This window comes from Myotis brandtii, unplaced genomic scaffold (genome assembly GCF_000412655.1).
Source record: "Myotis brandtii unplaced genomic scaffold, ASM41265v1 scaffold500, whole genome shotgun sequence".
Lineage (NCBI taxonomy): Eukaryota > Metazoa > Chordata > Mammalia > Chiroptera > Vespertilionidae > Myotis > Myotis brandtii.
The window spans coordinates 1,914,346-1,928,223 of NW_005369062.1; positions in this window are offsets into that span (position 1 = coordinate 1,914,346).

The window sequence follows — 13,878 nt, forward strand, 5'->3', positions numbered from 1 at the left end:
CTTATGTGTCAGCGCCATCTACTGGAAAATAATAGAAAGACCTCTTCAGAGAAAGCTGCTAGAGAAGGGAAAATAATACACACATACATGCATACATATATACATACATGTCTAGACAAAGGAGACCAGCAAATACTATGAATAACTACAGTAATGAGGAAGCTCAGAAAGAAAAAAAATACCTAGAAAGCAAACTGGAACACATGGAAATATGTGATATAAATGACAGAGATTTCAAGATTGCAGTTCTGAAAAAACTCAGTGAGATGCGAGAAAATACAGAGAGGCGATTAAATGTACTCAGAAAACAAATTAATGATCAAAACAAGTACTTTACCAAAGAGATGGAAACTTAAAAAAAGAACAAATCTGCCCTACTGGTGTGGCTCAATGGTTGAACATCAACCCATGAACCAAGAGGTTTGATTCCGGTCAGGGCACATGTCTGGGTTGTGGGCTCTATCCCCAGTAGGGGGTGTGCAGGAGGCAGCTGATTAATGATGTGTGTCTCTCATCAATGTGTCTATCTCTCTATCCCTCTCCCTTCATCTGTCTCTAAAAATCGGATTGTTTATCTTCTTTTTGTTAAGTTGTATGAGTTCCCTATAAATTTTGGAGATTAGGCCCTTATCAGATATGACGTTGGCAAATATGTTTTCCCACGCAGTGGGTTTTCTTGTTGTTTTGTTGATGGTTTCTTTTGCTGTGCAGAAGCTTTTTATTTTGATGTAGTCCCATTTGTTCATTTTCTCTTTAGTTTCAACTGCCCTAGGAGCTGTATCAGTGAAGAAATTGCTTTGGCATATGTCTGAGATTTTGTTGCCTTTGGATTCTTCTAGTATTTTTATGGTTTCCGGTCGTATATTTAAGTCCTTTATCCATTTTGAGTTTATTTTTGTGTATGGTGTAAGTTGGTGGTCTAGTTTCATTTTCTTGCATGTATCTGTCCAATTTTCCCAGCACCATTTATTGAAGAGACTGTCTTGACTCCATTGTATGTTCTTGCCTCCTTTGTCAAATATTAATTGAGCGTATTGGTTGGGGCTGATTTCTGGGCTCTCTATTCTATTCCATTGATCTATATGTCTGTTCTTGTGCCAGTACCAGGCAGTTTTGAGAACAGTGGCTTTGTAATACAGCTTGATATCTGGTATTGAGATCCCACCTACTTTGTTCTTTCTCAGGATCGCTGCAGCTATTCGGGGTCTTTTTTTATTCCAGATGAATTTTTGGAGAGTTCGTTCTAGATCTTTGAAGTAGGCCATTGGTATTTTAATGGGAAGTGCGTTGAATTTATAGATTGCTTTGGGTAGTATGGACATTTTAATGATGTTGATTCTACCAATCCAAGAACATGGTATGTTCTTCCATCTCTTTATGTCTTCCTCTATCTCTTTTTTCAATGTCCTGTAGTTTTCTGAGTAGAGGTCTTTTACCTCTTTAGTTCAGTTTATTCCTATGTATCTTAATTTTTTTGGTGCGATGGTAAATGGGATTGTTTTTATAATCTCTCTTTCTGAAAGTTCACTATTGGTGTATAGAAATGCCTCAGATTTCTTGGCATTAATTTTGTATCCTGCTACTTTGCCAAATTCATGTATTAAGTCTAGTAGTTTTTTGATGGAGTCTCTAGGGTTTTGTATGTATAATATCATGTCGTCTGCAAATAAGGACAGTTTTACTTCCTCTTTTCCAATTTGGATGCCTTTTATTTCTTCTTCTTGTCTAATTGCAATGGCTAATACTTCCAGTACTATGTTGAACAGGAGTGGTGAGAGTGGGCATCCCTGTCTTGTTCCTGTTCTTAGGGGAAATGGTGTTAGTTTTTGTCCATTGAGTATGATGTTGGCTGTGGGCCTGTCATATATGGCTTTTATTATGTTGAGGTATGATCCTTCTATTCCCACCTTGCTGAGAGTTTTTATCAAAAATGGGTGTTGGAAGGAGATGGAAACTTAAAAATAGAACAAATCTGCCCTACTGGTGTGGCTCAATGGTTGAACATCAACCCATGAACCAAGAGGTTTGATTCCGGTCAGGGCACATGTCTGGGTTGTGGGCTCTATCCCCAGTAGGGGGTGTGCAGGAGGCAGCTGATTAATGATGTGTGTCTCTCATCAATGTGTCTATCTCTCTATCCCTCTCCCTTCATCTGTCTCTAAAAATCAATAAAAACATATTTAAAAAAGAAACCAGTCAGTAATCCTAGAAACGAAGCATGCCTAAGGAGATTAGGACTGAGCTACTGAGCATAGGCAACAAAGCCAACAAGATGGAGGAAAGAATTAGTGATATCGAAACTAAGAATCTAGAAATGATGCAGAGAGAAGAAATATCTAATCATAAAAAAATGAAAGCACTCTATAAGAACTATTTTACTCCATCAGAAAAAGTAATACTAGAATAATAGGTATACCAGAAGACGAAGAGAGGGAGAAGGGAGTGGAGAGCCTATTCAAACTAACAATGAATGAGAACTTCCCAAACCTATGGAAAGAACTAGATTCTCAAATCCAAGAAGCAACAGAATGCCTTGTTACCTCAAACCAAAGAGGCCCTCCCCAAGGCACATTGTATTAAAATTGTCAAAAATTAATGACAAAAAACTGGAACACATGGAAATATGTGATATAAATGACAGAGATTTCAAGATTGCAGTTCTGAAAAAACTCAGTGAGATGCGAGAAAATACAGAGAGGCGATTAAATGTACTCAGAAAACAAATTAATGATCAAAACAAGTACTTTACCAAAGAGATGGAAACTTAAAAAAAGAACAAATCTGCCCTACTGGTGTGGCTCAATGGTTGAACATCAACCCATGAACCAAGAGGTTTGATTCCGGTCAGGGCACATGTCTGGGTTGTGGGCTCTATCCCCAGTAGGGGGTGTGCAGGAGGCAGCTGATTAATGATGTGTGTCTCTCATCAATGTGTCTATCATGTCTGGGTGTGGGCTCTATCCCCAGTAGGGGGTGTGCAGGAGGCAGCTGATTAATGATGTGTGTCTCTCATCAATGTGTCTATCTCTCTATCCCTCTCCCTTCATCTGTCTCTAAAAATCTATAAAAACATATTTAAAAAAGAAACCAGTCAGTAATCCTAGAAATGAAGCATGCCTAAGGAGATTAGGACTGAGCTACTGAGCATAGGCAACAAAGCCAACAAGATGGAGGAAAGAATTAGTGATATCGAAACTAAGAATCTAGAAATGATGCAGAGGGAAGAAATATCTAAGCATAAAAAAATGAAAGCACTCTATAAGAACTATTTTACTCCATCAGAAAAAGTAATACTAGAATAATAGGTATACCAGAAGACGAAGAGAGGGAGAAGGGAGTGGAGAGCCTATTCAAACTAACAATGAATGAGAACTTCCCAAACCTATGGAAAGAACTAGATTCTCAAATCCAAGAAGCAACAGAATGCCTTGTTACCTCAAACCAAAGAGGCCCTCCCCAAGGCACATTGTATTAAAATTGTCAAAAATTAATGACAAAGAAAATATTATCAAAGCAGCCAGGGAAAAGAAGGAAGTGACCTACAAAGGAAAACCCATCAGAATATCATCCAACTTTTTAGCAGAATCTCTACAAACCAGAAGAGAGTGGAACCAAATAGTCAAATATCTGAGAGAAATTACCAGCCACAAATAATATATGTAGCAAAACTATACTTTAAATATGAAGGAGAAATAAAGACTTTTCCCAGACATATAGAAGTTGAGGGATTTTATCACCAGAAAACCTTCTTTGCAGGAAAAAATACTCAAGAAAATTATTCTACCTAAAACAACGAATATAAGGACACAACACTATGCGTAAGATCAACAAAAAAACTTAGTTCTGCATTTTGATGATTTTATTTAACATGTTTTCTCTACAAGGTGTCTTCCTTTTTCCTGGTTCTTCATTTTGATTCATTACTCAGCTGACTTGAGCATTTCTTTCTTTTTTTGTGGGGGCAGAACTTTAAAAAATTATATATTATTTTTATTGTTGACATTATTACAGATGTCCCCCATTCCTCCCCCCCCACCAGGCCCCGCCCTCCCTCCTCTGGCCCTCATCGTATTGTTGTCTATGTCCGTGGACAATGCATATATGTTCTTTGGCTATTCTCTTCACCTTCTTTCATCCCGTCCTCCCATCTACCTCCCCTCTGACATCTGCCAGTCTACCATGTATCCATGTGTCTGGTCTATTTTGTCAGCTTATTTTGTTCATTAGATTCCACATATAAGTGAGATCATTTGGTATTGGTCTCTTTAACTGGCTTATTTCGCTTAGCATAATAATCTCCAGGTCCATCCATGCTGTGGCAAAGGGTAAGAGGTCCTTCTTTTTTACAGCCATGTAGTATTACATTGTGTAAATGTACCACAACTTTTCATCCACTATCTACTGATGGGCACTTAGGTTGTTTCCAGATCTTGGCTATTGTAAACAATGCTGCTATGAACATAAGGGCACATATATTCTTTCCTATTGGTGTTCTGGGATTCCTAGGATATATTCCCAGAAGTGGGATTGCTGGGTCAAATGGAAGTTCCATTTTTAATTTTTTTGAGGAAACTCCACAGTGACTGCACCCCACCAACATTGCATTAGGGTTCCCTTTTCTCCACATCCTCTCCTGCACTTGTCATTTGTTGATTTATTGATGGTAACTATTCTGGCAGGTGTGAGGTGATACCTCATGTCATTTTACTTTGCATCTTCCTGATTATTAGTGACGTTGAGCATCTTTTCATATGTCTATTGGCCATCTGTATGCCATCTTTGGAGAAGTGTCTGTTCAGGTCCTTTGCCCATTTTCTAATTAGACTGTCTCTTTGGTGTTGAGTTTTATAAGTTCTTTACATATTTTGGATATTAACACCTTATCAAATGTATCATTTGTTTTCCCATACAGTTGGTTGCCTTTTCACTTTGTTGATGGTTTCTTTTGTTGTGCAGAAGCTTTTTAGTTTGATGTAATCCCATTTGTTTATTTTTTTCATTTGTTTCCCTTATCTAAGGAGATACATTGGCAAAAATATTGCTATAAGAGATGTGTGAGATTTTGCTACATATGTGTTCTCCTAGGATTTTTATGGTTTTGTGATGAGCACTTCTGGAGTAACTGCTTTTAGAAAAGTTACAAGGATGTATCTTTGAGTTTTGGCATGTTGGAGAGTATCTGTCTGTTGTTCCTCAATATAAACAGTGCTTTTTCTGGATGTAGAATTAAGTCACAGTCCTTTCCCTGCAAACTCTGCACCCATTGTTTGGAGCTGTATTTACACACACACTTTAAAAAAATCAATGTATATTTACTTGGGTTAGTTTTGGGAGACACTGAAAAAGATAGGAGGGGCTAAAGCTCCCCAAACCATGCCTTTGTGCTCCAGTGATTCTTTCAGGCATGGTTTTGTATGTTCATTTTGTCAGGCAAAGTCAGATTTATTATAACATTTCTTTGCTACCCAGATAACTGGTAGTCTTTGTGAGATCAGAAGGGACCTGTATTAAGAGAATGACAACCTTAGGGGAGAATTCACATCAGCCTCAGCTCCCTAAGTCAGTGAAAGTGTAGGAGAGAGAGATTAGGAGTGGGGAACTAGCCTGATAATATTAATACATGGCCAGTTTTGGCAGTGTCACAGTTTTGTTCAGCATCTACCCTCACCATTCTCCGGTTTTGGGAGCAAGCTATGAGCACTGCCTTAGGATCAGTACCATGTGGAGTGGAACTTGTGTCCCCTGATGGAGGCTTCAGCAGGGCAAGAAATTGCTTCACAATGGCTGCCTTGTCTCCAGCCGTAGGGTAAAATGAGGCATAACTGGAGGCTCCATCAAACAGGCTCCTCCTCCTGTTAATGGAAGGAGCCCAGTTGCTAGTATATTTCTCCTTTGAAGTATATCTTACCAAAATTCCTTACCTCCAGAGTGCACTTGCAACCCCAAATGTGACTCTAATTAGCTGTTGTACTAATGGGGATGCTTTGTTTTCTGAGATGTGTATTACAAGAGAAGAGTGTCATTTACTCCCTACCCATCCCTAAAGTCCCTTATTATATTGCTGTGGAAACAGTTCTGAAAAGTGTGATAACTTGCACAACATCACACAGCTTGTTAATGGCAGAGCTGGAACACAGATCTCTTCTACCACTCCCTTCTGTCTCCATGTTATATTGCTTTAGTTAATGACTCCAAGTTTAATATTACCATAAAGTTGGGATTGGTGCTTTACAGGCAAGAGAAATGTTACTAAGCATCCAAATGTTAATTGTTTTACTCATATATATTCCACATTTGAAAAAAAAATCATGAAGCAGGAAGGTAAAAATTTTAGTTATTAGTAAAAAGCATTTTGTTATGAAATTTATGAAGAATTTTTAAAAGAATTACATTTATAAAGGCTTTTGTTTATTGGTTAAATGATATTATATGCTAGAAGAAATCTGTGATAAACTTGAGAACTCTGGAATTTGACTTTTAATTCTTTTTGCAGCAGCAAGATTAAGAGAATTATGCACGTAATTGTATCATCCTTTATATTGAGGTATGTGAGACCCCAGAAAAGGAGGTAATGAAAAATGTATAGCACTTAATTTTGATATTTTTTTATCAGTATGTTGCTAAATAGTCTGTGTGCAACATTTAATATAATATAATTTATCTGGGAATTTTAGTTTAAGCTGAACATAAAGTATTGCAAACAAATGGCATTTGACTAAGCTTAATAGTAATATATTAATATGTTTCTCCTATATGTGAAAGTAAAAATAATGAAGCATGCATTTTAAAATTCTATAATTATGTGTTTTATTAAATATTTACTTGTCTAGAATTTATGGAAGCATTCTACTTTAGCTTCTTCTCAACATGATAGTAAGATTTCATACTATAATACAGATTCACACAATATACTTCCTTCCTTTTGAATTTATAATATTTTAATTTGTGTTACAATTGTAAAAAAAAAACTAATTGGAAGACATTTACCTTCATAGATTATATAAATTGTATAGTCAGTTTGTGGCAAATGTGTTTAAAATATATGAGACTCATTTCAAAATTTATATTTAGATAAAATTTGACAGCTAATAAAGATCCAAGTGTCTTGAGAATGCTTGTTTACAACCTCCCCCAAAAACCCACTCTCTGAACTCCTAGCTGCCCCATCCTGTGGAGCTAGCACCCTGGTGAGGAATCAGTTGCCTGGACTGGAGTGTAGAGGGGTCTGGACAGACTCCGGGGGTATCAGTGACTGAGTTTTGTAGCTTTGGGGTAGGGCCATTTCCCCTACTTTCCTGAAAACTTGACTGGTGCCTCCCTCTCGTGGGAGATCCACTATCCCCACTCTCCAGGCTCCAGTGGCCCCATTCTCTTGACTCTTCATGACTCCACCTTACCCAGGTCTGAGCAGAATCTGGGAAAAACTGATCTGTGTGGCTCCAGGGTGGTGGCCACTTCCCCAACCTTCTCCCAAGCCTGACTGGCATCTCTCTCTAGCCCCATCATCCCAACTCCTGGTGGCCCTACTCTACTGAGATCAAGCTCTAGGTAGAAACTTGGACAGACAGAGTTGTGTGGCTCTAGGATGGGGGACATTTATACTTTTCATGCCAACCAGCGCAGAGCCCTCCCTTCACACAGCCAGATCTTGGTCTATTTGGTTCTGATAAACTCTGCTGGCTTCACCTTGATGACTCCCTGTGACCCCACCTCACTACAAAGGTCTGTGAGCACCCAGGAGGAAGCAGCTATTCTTGGTGTACTCCAGGACATTAGATGAATGGTCTCAGAACCTGAATCAATCTGGTGAACACCATTCACCCGCAGAGGCTCTTTCAGTGACTGAGCCTAACAGGCAGTTGGTGGCTGGTAGACCTCAAGGTGCCTAGGGACTTTTACTGACCTTCCTCCAGGCCCAGCTTTGGTGCACAGTTGGTCCTTTCCACATACACACCCAAGCCCAGCAGAGCCAGTCACAAACTGTGGATTGCTTTGTAGCACCAAACAGATTACCCAGGGCCAGTTACAGACAGACATTGGCTGGCACCAGAGTCCTTAAAAAGGCCCCAGAAACAACACACTAAGTGGCCAGTTTCAGACAACATTAAAGCAGGATCTAATTATTAGCATCACCAATGGCATATCCAAAGAAAAATATCAGCAGGCAGCAGTCCCTGCTGAGGTAAATTATGTTTTGTGAGGTCAGCATGTACACTGTGGTCCAGATTATCCTCATAGTCGGCCAGCCCGAGGATTGACCCTAAGCATGAATGGGCCAATAGCAATCAAAACTCAATTACAACAGGAGGACAAACATAATTGATATAAGGGACATTTCTGGGGCACCCAACTCAGGTAATAAAGGAGACTGTATCACTGGTTCTTACAGTACACCTACTACATAAAGATACCTGACCAAGACTGGAAATCAGCAAATCTACCAAATACATTTAAAAAAACACAAAGAGAAAGCCAAAATAGGGAGACAAAGAAGCATGTCCCAAGTGAAAGAATAAGAGAAATCTCCAGAAAAAGAGCTACATGAAATGGAGGCAAGCCATTTATCAGATATATAGTTCAAAGAAATGATTAGAAGGATGCTCAAGGAACTTAGAACTACAACAACATGAAAAAGGATATTGAAACCATAAAAAAGAACCAGTACAAAATGAAGAATACTCTAGAAGGAATAAACAGTAGATTGGGTGAAAAGGGGATTGAGTCAGTAATTTGAAAGACAAAGTAGCAGAAAATCCCCCCAAAGAGCAGCAAAAAACAAAAAAGAATTTTAAAAAATGAGAATGGTTTAAGTGACATTTGGGAAAACATGAAATGTAACAATATCCGCATCAAGGGGTATCAAAAAGAGAAGAGGGAGAACAAGAGATTGAGAATTTATTTGAAGAAATAATGACTGAAAACTTTCCTAACTAGTGAAGGAAAAAGACACACAATTTCAGGAACTGCAAAGAGCCACAAACAAGATGGGCCCAAAGTGGCTTTTAGCAAGACACATCATAATTAAAATGGCAAAGTTTAAGGAAAAAGAATCTTAAAAGCAGCAAGAGAAAGACAGTTAGTTACCTACAATGATGCTCCCATAAAGCTGATTTATCAACAGAAACATTCAGGCCAGAAGTGATTGGCATGAAATATTCAGTGATGAAAAAGCAAGTACCTACAACCAAAACTACTTTACCCAGCAAGGCTAGCATTTAAAATTGAAGGAGAAATAAACAGCTTTCCAGACAAGAAAAAGCTAAAGGAGTTTGTTACCACCAAACCAGTATTACAAGAAATGTTAAAGGGTCTTCTTGAAGAAGAAAAGAGGAACATAGTTAAAAAAATAAAATGGCGATAAATACGTACTTATCAATAATCACTTTAAATGGCAATGGTTTAAATACTCCAACAAAAAATATATAGGGTAGCTGAATGGATAAGAAAAAAAGACCCATAAATATGCTGCTTACAAGATACCCACCTCAGAATGAAATATATACACAGACTAAAAGTAAAGGGATGTTAAAAGGTATTTCATACAAATGGAAATGAAAACAATGCTGGGGTAGTAAAACTTATACTTGAAAAAATAGAATTTAAAACCAAAGCTAGACCTGGCTGGTGTTTCTGTTGGCCTTTGCACCAAAGGGTCATAGGCCCAATTCCTGGTCAAAGGCATGTACCTGGCCCCAGTCAGGGTGTATGTGGGAGGCAACAAATCAATGTGTTTCTCTCTCACATCAATGTTTTTCTCTCTCCCTTTCTTTTTAAAAATCAGTGGAAAAACATATCCTCAAGTGATGATTAACAACAACAAAAACAAAGCTATAGTAAGAGACAAAGTATAATGATAAAAGGAAAAATCCAGCAAGAGGATAGAATGCTTGTAAATATTTGTGCACCCAAGATAGGAGTACCTAAATATTAAAGCATATAGGACAGGCTGCTGAGATGATCGCTTCACTGTGGCAGTCTATGCATATTATGGGGAGATAGACATGCTGCCTATTCCTTATGGATATTAAAAATGGCGACAGAGTAAGTGGATGCTCCACGGACACGCTCCCAGAACCAAACTGGGATTACAACTAAAATACAGAAAAACTTTCTGAAAAATCAACTGAAGGCTCTCTGGAGAGAACCCTGATAACCGAAGACAGAAAGTGGAGACCGCATAGAGACTGGTATGAGGGGCAGAAGAGTGAAAGGACTGGCCAGGCGCCCACCAACAGCAACTGAGGTTCTGGAGAGATAGTTCAGCTGTGGGGTGTTCCCACTGAGAACTCTGCGGTCTAATTCCCAAACTGAGCCCCCTAGCAGAGAGCACCAGAACTGAAAAGGGTATCCACATAACATCTGGCTGTGAAAAGCAGTGAGGATGCTGTATGCCAGGGAGAGACAGTTAGAAATGCAGGCACCCTCTTAAAATGCCAATGCACAAAATTCCTTGTGCAGCCACTCACCTATTGCTCCAGAAGAGGGAGGGCAGAGTGGACTCGAGCTTTGTGAGAAAAAGCCAGGGTTGGGATCTTAGTGAAGGAAAAAGACACACAATTCCAGGAAGTGCAGAGAGTCCCAAGCAAGAAGAACCCAAACAGACCCATGCCCAGCCACATCATAATTAAAATGCCAAAAATTAAAGACAAAGAGAGAATCTTAAAGGCAACAAGAGAAAAGCAAACTATTGCCTACAAAGGAGCTCCTATAAGGCTGTCATAGGAATTGTCATCAGAAAATCTACAAGCCAGAATGGAATGGCATAAAGTACTCAAGGTAATGGAAAGCAAGGATCTGAAACCAAGATTACTATATCCATCAAGGCTATCATTAAAAATAGACTATGAAATAAAGAGCTTAGCAGAAAAAAAAGGTTAAAGAAGTTCACTACCACCAAACCAGCATTACAAGAAAAGCTAAAAGGACTGCTGTAATGAGAAGAAACAGAGAGAGAAGTCTGGGAATACAGAATTAAAATGACAAAAAATAGGTACCTATCAATAATAACCTCACATAGAAATGGCTTAAATGGTCCAATCAAAAGGCAAGCTGAATAGATAAGAAAACATGACCCCACTATATGCTGTCTACAAGAGACCCACCTCAGAACAAAAGACTCACACAGGATGAGTGTGAAGGGATGGAAAATTTTTTTTATGAAAATAAAAATAGGAAAAAAGCTGGGGTTGCAATATTCATATCTGACAAAATAGACTTCAAAATGAAGGCCATCACAAGAAATAACAAAGGCCACTACATAATACCAAAAACATCAATCCAACAAGAGGATATATAACCCTGGTCAAAATATATACAGCCAATATAGGAGCATCTAAACATATAAAAAATTTCTAGAGAACTTTAAGGGAGAGATCCATAACAATACAGTCATGGTAGGGCACTTTAACACTCTGCTGACTTCACTGGATAGATCTTTTAGATGAAAACTTAACAAGGAATCAGTGACTCTAAAGGACACACTGGATCAGATGGATTTAATGGACATTTATAAAACATTTCACCCCAAAGATGCAAAATATACATTCTTCTCAAGTGCATGTAGATCATTCACAAAGATAGACCACATTTTAGGACACAAAACAAGTCTCTACAAGTTCAAGAAGATTGAAATCATATCAAGCATCTTCTCAGAACACAGTGGAATGAAATTAGAAACCAACTACAGTAAAAACACCCAAAAAGATTCAAACACATGGAGGCTAAATAGCCTGTTATTAAGCAAAGAATGGGTTACCAATGAGATCAAGAAAGAAATAAAAAACTTCCTGGAAACAAATGAAAATGAACACACAGCAACCCAAAATCTCTGGGACACAGCAAAAGCAGTCCTGAGCGGGACGTTCATAGCACTACAGGCTTCCCTCAAAAACAAAACAAAACAAAACAAAACAAAACAACAAGGCAAATCAACAATAAAATATTTAACTCTACAACTTAAAGAACTAGAAAGAGAACAAGAAAAGGCCAGAGTAAGTAGAAGAAAGGAAATAATAAAGATTAGAGTAGAAATAAATGACATAGAGACTAAAAAAAAAATACAAAACATTAATAAAACCAAGAGCTGGTTCTTTGAAAGGATAATCAAAATTAATGAACCTTTAGCCAGACTCATCAAGAATCAAAGAAAGAGGACCCAAATAAATAACATCAGAAATGAAAGTGGAGAAATAACCACTGACACCACAGAAATACAAAGGGTTGTAAGGAAATACTATAAACAACTATATGCCAACAGGCTGGACAATTTGGATGAAATGGACAAATTTCTAGAAAAGTATAATCTCCCAAAACTGAATCAGAAAACCTGAACAGGCCAATAACAACAGATGAAATAAAAACAGCAATAAAAAAAACTCCCAACAAACAAAAGCCCAAGTCAAGATGGCTTCACCGGGTAGTTTTATCAAACATTCAAAAAAAGAACTAACACCTATCCTTCTCAAACTATTTCAAAAAAATCCAAGAGGAAGGAATACTTCCAAGTTCTTTTTATGAGGCCAGTATTATCCTAATTCCAAAACCAGATAAAGACACTAAAAAGAAAGAGAATTACAGGCCAATCTCCTCGATGAACATAGATGCTAATATCCTCAACAAAATATTAACAAATCAAATTCAGCAATATGTTAAAAAGATCATATACCATGACCCAGTGGGATTTATTCCAGGGATATAAGGCTGGTAAAATATTTACAAATCAATAAACATGATACATCACATAAACAAGTTGAAAGACCAAAATCACCTGATCATATCAATAAACACAGAAAAAGCATTCGACAACATCAACGCCCATTTTTGATAAAAACTCTCAGCAAAGTGGGAATAGAGGGAGCATAGCTCAACATGATAAAGGCCATATTTGACAAAACTATAGCAAGCATCATACTCAATGCACAAAAACGAAAACCATTTCCCCTAAGAACAGGAACAAGGCAGGGATGTCCACCGTTACCACTCTTATTCAACATAGTACTGGAAGTCCTAACCACAGTGATCAGACAAGAAGAAGAAATAAAAGGCATCCAAATTGGAAATGAGGAAGCAAAACTCTCATTATTCACAGATGACATGATATTGTACATAGAAAACCTTAAAGACTCCACCAAAAAACTACTAGATTTAATAAATGAATTTGACCATGTAGCAGGATATAAAATCAATGCCCGCAAATTGATGGCTTATGTATACACCAATAATGAATTCTCAGAAAGAGAAACTAAACAAACAACCCCAATTATCATTGAAAAAAATTAAGATAGTTAGGAATAAACTTAACCAAGGAGACAAAACACCTGTATTTGGAAAACTCCAGGATGTTGAAAAGAGATATACAAAAATATATAAACAAGTGGAAGAATATACCATGTTAATGGATTGGTAGAATTAACATCATTAAAATGTCCATACCACCCAAGACAATCTACAGATTAAATGCAATTATTATTAAAATACCAACAGCATATCTCACAGATCTAGAAAAAATTCTCCAAAAAAATTAAAAATGGAGTGGCCTATGACCCAGCGATTCCCCTTCTTGGAATTTATTTAAAAAAAACAACACCCCAAAACACCAATTCGAAAGAATATATATACCCCTATGTTAATTGCAGTGTTATTTACAACTAGAGGCCTGGTGCACAAAAATTTGTGCACTCAGGAGGGTCCCTCAGCTTGGCCTGTGCCCTCTTGCAGTCTGGGACCCCTCAGGGAATGACCACCTGCTGGCTTAGGCCTGCTCCCCAGGGGATTGGGCCTAAGCTGGCAGTCAGACATCCCTCTGGCAGCCTGGGAGCCCTCAGGGGATGTCCACTTGCCAGCAGGGAGCAGGCCTAGCTGCAGTCGGACATCCTTAGC